General features: G+C 34.1%; 1 long non-coding RNA gene across 2 annotated transcripts; it reads left to right on the forward strand.

Annotated features, from left to right (window-relative positions):
• The first annotated feature begins 567 nt into the window (after positions 1-567).
• LOC130730888 (uncharacterized) lies at positions 568-4,462 on the forward strand. 2 transcript variants are annotated; one of them, XR_009016498.1, is made up of 3 exons: positions 568-1,872; positions 2,140-2,292; positions 3,528-4,462. It is a non-coding gene; the product is annotated as an uncharacterized LOC130730888 (long non-coding RNA). The 2 variants fall into 2 exon arrangements; XR_009016497.1 differs by having other exon boundaries at positions 571-1,872; positions 3,799-4,462.
• Positions 4,463-7,267: the final 2,805 nt, after the last annotated feature.

Here is a 7,267-nt window from a genome sequence, read left to right on the forward strand (position 1 = left end):
TTGTGTACTGTTAGCGGGCTTACAGCCTTTGTATTATGTGGGCTTACCTAATTTGTACTATTGGGTCAGGCGACCCATAACCCGAACGGGTCAAAACTTCATAATATATAAAGAGGACACCGCCCATGAGGTGGGGGATCCAACACTTTTTTGCTCATTTGCTATTTTGTCATTCTCTACTTTTGTCGCCTAATTGCTTAGCCCAAACCGGAGATTTAGACCGGAACATATATATATATATATGAAATAGTATGACAGATGAAATTATGTTCTGTTATTCATCTCTGCAAGAAACCAATATATATATATATAAGAGAGTTGACATTAAAACTCCTATGATTGGGCGAGATAGATTATGGATTGATTCACCTAATAAAACTCCTAAGATATGTCTAGAGTTGACTATACAAATTGATATTGCAGGCTAATTGATATCCCTTCACTTATTTTACTCTAATTTAATATCTCATCATACTCTCATTAGTTACATTCAAAACTAGTGACGACGGCGTATTAACAATATGTGTGATTAATAGATTAATTGCCATAAACTCCACGCAGCCATGCCCCATTACATGAATAAATTATGTTCAATAATTTGGTATTCATTAATTCTTATTTGTTAGAGGCTTAGAGCACACCTTTTTCTTTTGTGCACTGATTGGGATCTTGTTCTTGCCGGGACACCAGCCTTCATACCTGAAAAAGTACCAATGTCAAAGCAAGTACTGTCTCCTAGTGAGAAGCATGCTGATTCAGAGGTACCTGATCTTCCTTGCTAGCCCCTTTATAAGCAGTAAGCTCAAAAGCTAAAAAGTGAAGCAATCTCAATGCTGCTTGCATTTGAAGGTTTCTTTATTGTTGTTGTTGTTAAATTATGTAAAGCTGTCTCCACTGGATAAATGGAAATGATGACAAACTGTAAGCTTGCTCTTCAAAACATTCTTCGGCAGTTTTAGCATATTTAGAAGAACTTTTTATTTTTTGGGGATCTTTAAGCACTTGCGATCATCAATTTAAATCCAACAACACAAATTAAGAAGACCCCAAGTTGTGATTTCACATGCAAAAAACTATAAAAAAAAAGAATGAAAAAGCAAACAAAATGAAGTAAGGTGGTTAATTAACAGAAAAGGTGAAAATGCGCTTAGTTGTTAATTACTCATTTCGCATGATCAGTAATGCATCAAATAATCAATCAATCAATATATATTAGAAAAGAGCAAGGGTTATGATAGTCACTTGCTGAGGTGTCACACTACAAAAAAAAACATGATTTAGTGGGGGTTATTTAGCGGGGGTTTTAACAACCCCCGCAGATTACATTAATTTTCATTACTTAGGGGAGGTTTTAATAACCCCCGCAAAAAATTACGTTATTAAACTCTCCCAATTTTCACTCTCTGAACTCTCATCTCACTCTCACTCTGAACTCGTTTCTCATTCTCACTCTCACGATTGCAACCTGATTCGTTAACCATGGAAGCTCCTGAATCCTTTCCACCGATTTGATCTCTCGATTTCCACCGATTGCAACCTGATTTGATCTCTCAATTTCCACCGATTTCAACCTGATTCACTCTCGATTTCTTCTGATTCGACTCTCAATTTCACTCTCCTGATTCCACTCTCGATTAAACCCTAAAAATCTACTCTCGATTCTCTTCATGATTCCTCAATCTCCAGTGTTTCACGAGAAAACGCTCAATCTCTGCTTCACTTGCATTTTCCTGGTAAGAACTCAACTCCACTTCCGTATGAGTTTCAATTTTGCTTCTGATTTTGAGTTTTGTTTCTCTTTGGAATCACAAATTAGGCAGAAATTCTCTGGAGCTGGAACCTAGACATTGTTAGGAGCTTAGGAGCTGGAAGGTAAGTCGATTTCGTTTGCTTAACTTGAATATCTATGGCTGGATTGGTATGATATGATCGAGTAAAACTGTGGAAGTGAATACAGGTTTTCCAGTTTCAATTGGCTTCTGGGAGTGTTGACTTGTTTCATACGATTGATAACTTGGATCAATCCCAATTTTTCAATGAAATACTCAAGTTGAATCTGAATGGGGAACCCCTTTTAGCTACTAAAATTCCTATATTAATCATTTTGTTGCTTGATAGGTTTTTGCTTTGTTTATGCAGTCATGCCAAGGTTCAAGCGTTTCCACAACCCACAAAAATCAGCGTCTGGATCATCAACTGAAGCTTCTTCACAATCAGCTCCTGAAGTCTCTCAAAAAGCCCCACCATCGAAGAACCCCGTGAGTACACCATCTTGGAATGTTGAAGCAATAGGTATGTGTCATATTTTCTTAACAATCTTGGAATGAATTATTATCTATTCCCTTTTTCTTATCTGAAATTATTATCTCTCTTGCCCTCTCCCCCCTCTCTCTCTAACTTACATACACACAAGATATTAATGAGCTTTTAATGGTTAGCCTGCAAAACTTGAGCTTAACTCATTTATATAAACTGACTGTTTGGTGAAATTTAATTTCGCCATTTGAACACTTTCTTCTTAAACCATGTATCGTTTTCAAATCTTCCTTGGGAGAAATAAATACTGCTGAGTAGAATATGTATATGCTTTTAGTGGTGCGTTATGAGTTTATGACTAATTAGCATCTTAGCCTGTGTGCACTACACAGTAAAAATAATATAGACCAGATTCCTATGATCCTTGTTCTGGAGTGCATCTACTTCAATGACATCAGTTTTCTTTCTTCTTCAATCTTCAATGGTTGTTTGTATCAATTCGTTTTGTTTTTATCCAGATTCACATGTAAATTGCATTTCAAAGGGACAGTGTAACAGTGAAGGTTGAAGTATTGATAGATCATGCGAGAAAGTTGAGGATAGCCATAGGTTGTATTTTTTTATCCTAGACATGTTTGGTTGTCTAAAGTGTACGAACTATATAGGTTAGAGAATGAAACATCTATTTGGAGTTCGTTTAAACTAGTGAAGTAGGATGAAGTTCTGAAACATTGGTGAGGGTTGTTACTTCTAGGAAGATAAGAGCAGGCAAGAATGAGAGTTGTTATGGGGGGTGGCAATGAGTGAGGGGTGTGGAAATATATTTATACTAGTTAGAATGGGAAAAGAGAATATTAAAAAACAAATGAATGGATTGGTTTTGATATTTGAACGAGTGAAAATAGTAACTGTCAAAGTTGAAACTGAAATAAAGAAAGAAGGCCTAGGATGCTGCAGAGAAAACTGTGTGTCCATAATCATAGCATAATTTATAAATAAATAAATAAGATCATGACACTTTAGAAGATGGACTTTTGAAGTGGTTTTAGTGTAATTTCTCTAGAAAAATGAGATAGATGCTTTGAGAAGTTTAGATTTTTGGTGTGTTGTTCATCTTATGTCCATCTTAGGAAACAGTCACTTGCCCCTTCTTCTATAGTCTCTGCTAATTTTAGCTCAATTTGTAGGATTTGTCAGTTACTAGAGTGGTTCTCCAACTAAATTTACATTTTAAGCTTACTTTCTTTTCCTTCCTTTTTTACCTGTTATAGAAGATGTGTACCGACCTATGCTGTAAGCAATAGCATATACCTTGAGAATGAAAGAAATTAAGACCAGTAGTGCATCCAATAAACACATGCTTCTTATCCAGGAGTTAAGGTTCTTTACTTAACTCTGTTTTATCTTTCAAAGACTCAAACAGGGAAATTGATGGATGTAAATTTTCTCTCTTTGTTTCTACTTTCTACTGTTGTTACTTATCTGAAAGGTTTCTAGAAAGTTTCTTGCTATAATCTCAGTTTCTCAAGTTTTCATTTTCAGGTTGTATGCAGTACTCTCCAAAATATATCATTGATTTCTTTCCTAATTGGTATTACTCTATTTGGATGGGCAACCAAGCAAGTTATAAATGTTATTCAGGTTGGTTCATGATACATTTATGCTTGATATTTAGATGATGATTGATGAGGTGTTGTATAATGTATCTATCTAGTTTTTTAACCAACCCCTACCCCATAATGAAATGAGGAAGAAGAAGAGAAGCAAAGCATGTAAGGGAAGAAAAGAAAATCCAAACTCCAAAGAAAACCGAGCGGAACTTAATAGTCTATATTTTTCAGTTTGGAATATTCATCTTGACAGAGTAATAGGAAATTTGTAACCTTTGAGTTCCTGTAATCTGAACTTTCTTTTAGCATGACTCAGGAACTTCATATTGTGACCTGATAATTGGCTTCAAAGATTGTTTTTTACATTCTAGCTATAGGCTTTCTTGGATTGAAAGTTGTGTATGGGTTATTTTGGATTGTAAGTTGTCTATGGGTTTGTTTCTTTAATTGAAGTGTTTTGTTATTTTGGATTATGAGGTTAAAAATGTTCCTAGAATATATTATAGGCTGTAAATAATCTCTTGCATTTAAGGGAGGTTTAAAACTCCCGTTAAAAAAGCTTGCGGATAAGGGAGGTTTAAAACCCCCACTAAAAACCGCCGCTAAATTCATATACAGGTACCAGGGTTTGCTAAAAAACGCCGCTAATGATTTGTGGGGAGTGTAACTTCGGGATTTTTCAAAACCCCCGCTAAGTAACTCGCGGGGGTTGAAAACCCCCACTAAATGCAAAAAAAAACCCCACTAAATAACATTTTTTTTGTAGTGTCAATTCAAGGTGCATGTACTATCAGATTAATTCTCACTACTCCCTCTCTACGTGTTATTCTCACGTTTCTCCATAGCTTTTTAATACATGTCATTCCCACATGAATTATCTTCCCAGCATTTATGGTTCTCAATTTCAAAATCAATTTTCAAAAATATCCAGTTTTTGTGACTCACGTAATTCCTTTTTCCTTCTCCACACTCTCATCCGTATTCAAACCTCACCTCACAAAGAGCTTTCATTTTTTTTCGCTTGCCTACCTCTCACCCACTTACATCTCTATGAGATTCACGCAAGAAACCGGCACCTAAGCCATCATCACCGTCACGCCGAACCTAACACTATTATTTCCGGTTTCTCTCTCAGATCGTTGTTGTTTGTTCTCGTATACATCCTCAGAGCATGAAATTTCCTCTCTCAATCTCTCATTCACGTTCCTACCCTCTCAATGTCTCAAGCTTCTCAATCGTAGCGCTCATCGCCACTCTGATCATCGAACCCACAACCTCCCTCCTCTCCACAGCGTGAATGCGACGACTCAGATATCTTCATCTTGGGCTTAATTGATTTAGGGATTTAGATTTCTCATTCATTTTTTGGGTTTAATTTCTTCCTATAAAAATCATATCACAAGAACTACTATTTGTAAGAAATTACTTTAGTATTTATATTTATATTTATTATTTTTAAAAAATTTAAGATATATATATATATATATATATATTTGTGTTTGTGTGTGAGAGAAAAAGAGTATAGAAATGTCATGTCGAGATTAGAAAACAATAACATTTAGATAATCTATATTATTTATATTTAAATTATAAGATTAAAAGCTCTTATGGAGAGGAACATTTTACATGAAAATATTTCTACATAAAAATCAATATAAAATCAATTTTAATAAGATTTCATTGGTTTTCAATATATTTTCATGTTAATTTATCGTACGTAATAATATAGTCCATTTTCATTTTTTGTGCAAATTGCGGAGATAAAATTTTCATACGGGGAGGAACATTTTAACAAGAAAATACTTTCATGTTAAACCTAACTAATAGAAAAATAAATTTTATATAATTTAAGTATATTTTTCATTATTTTTTAAATGATTTTATGGTTAAAATATATAAAAATTGTTTGAAATTTTGGAAATTGTGCGATATTCGCAGTGGCTTTGTTTTGTTGAGTGGTCATATTTTTTTAGACTCTTAATTCTAGCAAGTAAAAAAAATGACAAATATTGATTTTAGTATATCAATTTTGTTACCTTTAAAAAAAAATTGTTATGAATCATTGATACATGCCTAAATTATAATATCAAAATTTGGCGTGCAACGCACGAGTAAGAAACATTAATACTTATTTAAATTATAAGGTTAAAAGCTCAAACGAGGAGGAAATTTTACATGAAAATACTTCTACATAAAGAGTTAATATAAAAATATTTTTTAATAAGATTTCATATGTTTATAATATAGTTTTACGTTGTACTACATAACAATATAGTCCGCTTTTATTTTTTTATACAAATTACAGGGGGAAAACTCTCTTAACGGGAGGAAAATTATAAAAAAAAAATTCTTTCTTAAAACTAATAAAAAATAATTTTTCATATAATTCAAGTATATTTTTCAAAATTTTTAAAACAGTCTTAGAGGTAAAATATATAAAAGTTTGTGAAACTTTGGAGATTGTGTGATATTTGTTGTGGTTATTTTTCTTTTCTTGAGTGCTTATATTTTTTTACTTTCTTAATTCTAACAACTAAATCAAATAGCAAATATTGATTTTAGTATATCAATTTTGTCATAAATCTTTGTTACATGCTTAAATAATAAGAGCAAAATTCACCGTGCAACACATAAGTAAAAAACACTAATTTAACTAGAAATCATAATTAACTTACTGAAACAACGGAAATAATAACCAATCTCATTTTTTTGTCTCTTCTTTCTGTTGCTTGGACAAATCCTTATACAAATCCACTCCTCATTTCCCCCACCATTGTTCCCGTGACCCACCCATCCCGCAACGAACATTATTCCCAGCAACCATCGTGACCCACCCACCCCGCAACCACCCTTAATCAGCACCCAAAATTTCTCCCTTCCCTCCCCCAAATATGAATAGGGGGGATGAGGAGGGGAAAGGGAGAGAAATACCAAATCCGATTAAAGAAAAATTTGATGGACTAAAATTGATGTGAAAAAAATTCACGTTGACAACATCTACTACACTTTAAAAGAGACTCAAGAAATCACTATTCCTAAAAGAACTTCCAATCTGAGCCGTCTATTCCAATCTCTCTCCATTTTCACTCTTTAATCTTGGCCACTCACTTGTGAGACTTTTTTTTGCCTCACTTTCAATATGAACCATTGATTTCAACTTCTAATCCAACAGCTGATTCTCCTCCTCACCTAATCACACATCACCTGCAGTGTCTCTCTTACACACACTGTTCACACGCCACCACCAACTACACTGCCACTGCCAGGAACTTCTCCCTTCCATACGCTACCAACAACTCCACTCCCATCATTCACTTTCTCAGGTCAGAGGAGAAAGTAAGTAGAGGAAGAAGCATGCATCAACTAGAGTATAAAGCAGAAGAGAAGGTGATGAGAAAGTA

The sequence above is a fragment of the Lotus japonicus genome, chromosome 1, assembly GCF_012489685.1.
Source record: "Lotus japonicus ecotype B-129 chromosome 1, LjGifu_v1.2".
NCBI classification, from domain to species: domain Eukaryota; kingdom Viridiplantae; phylum Streptophyta; class Magnoliopsida; order Fabales; family Fabaceae; genus Lotus; species Lotus japonicus.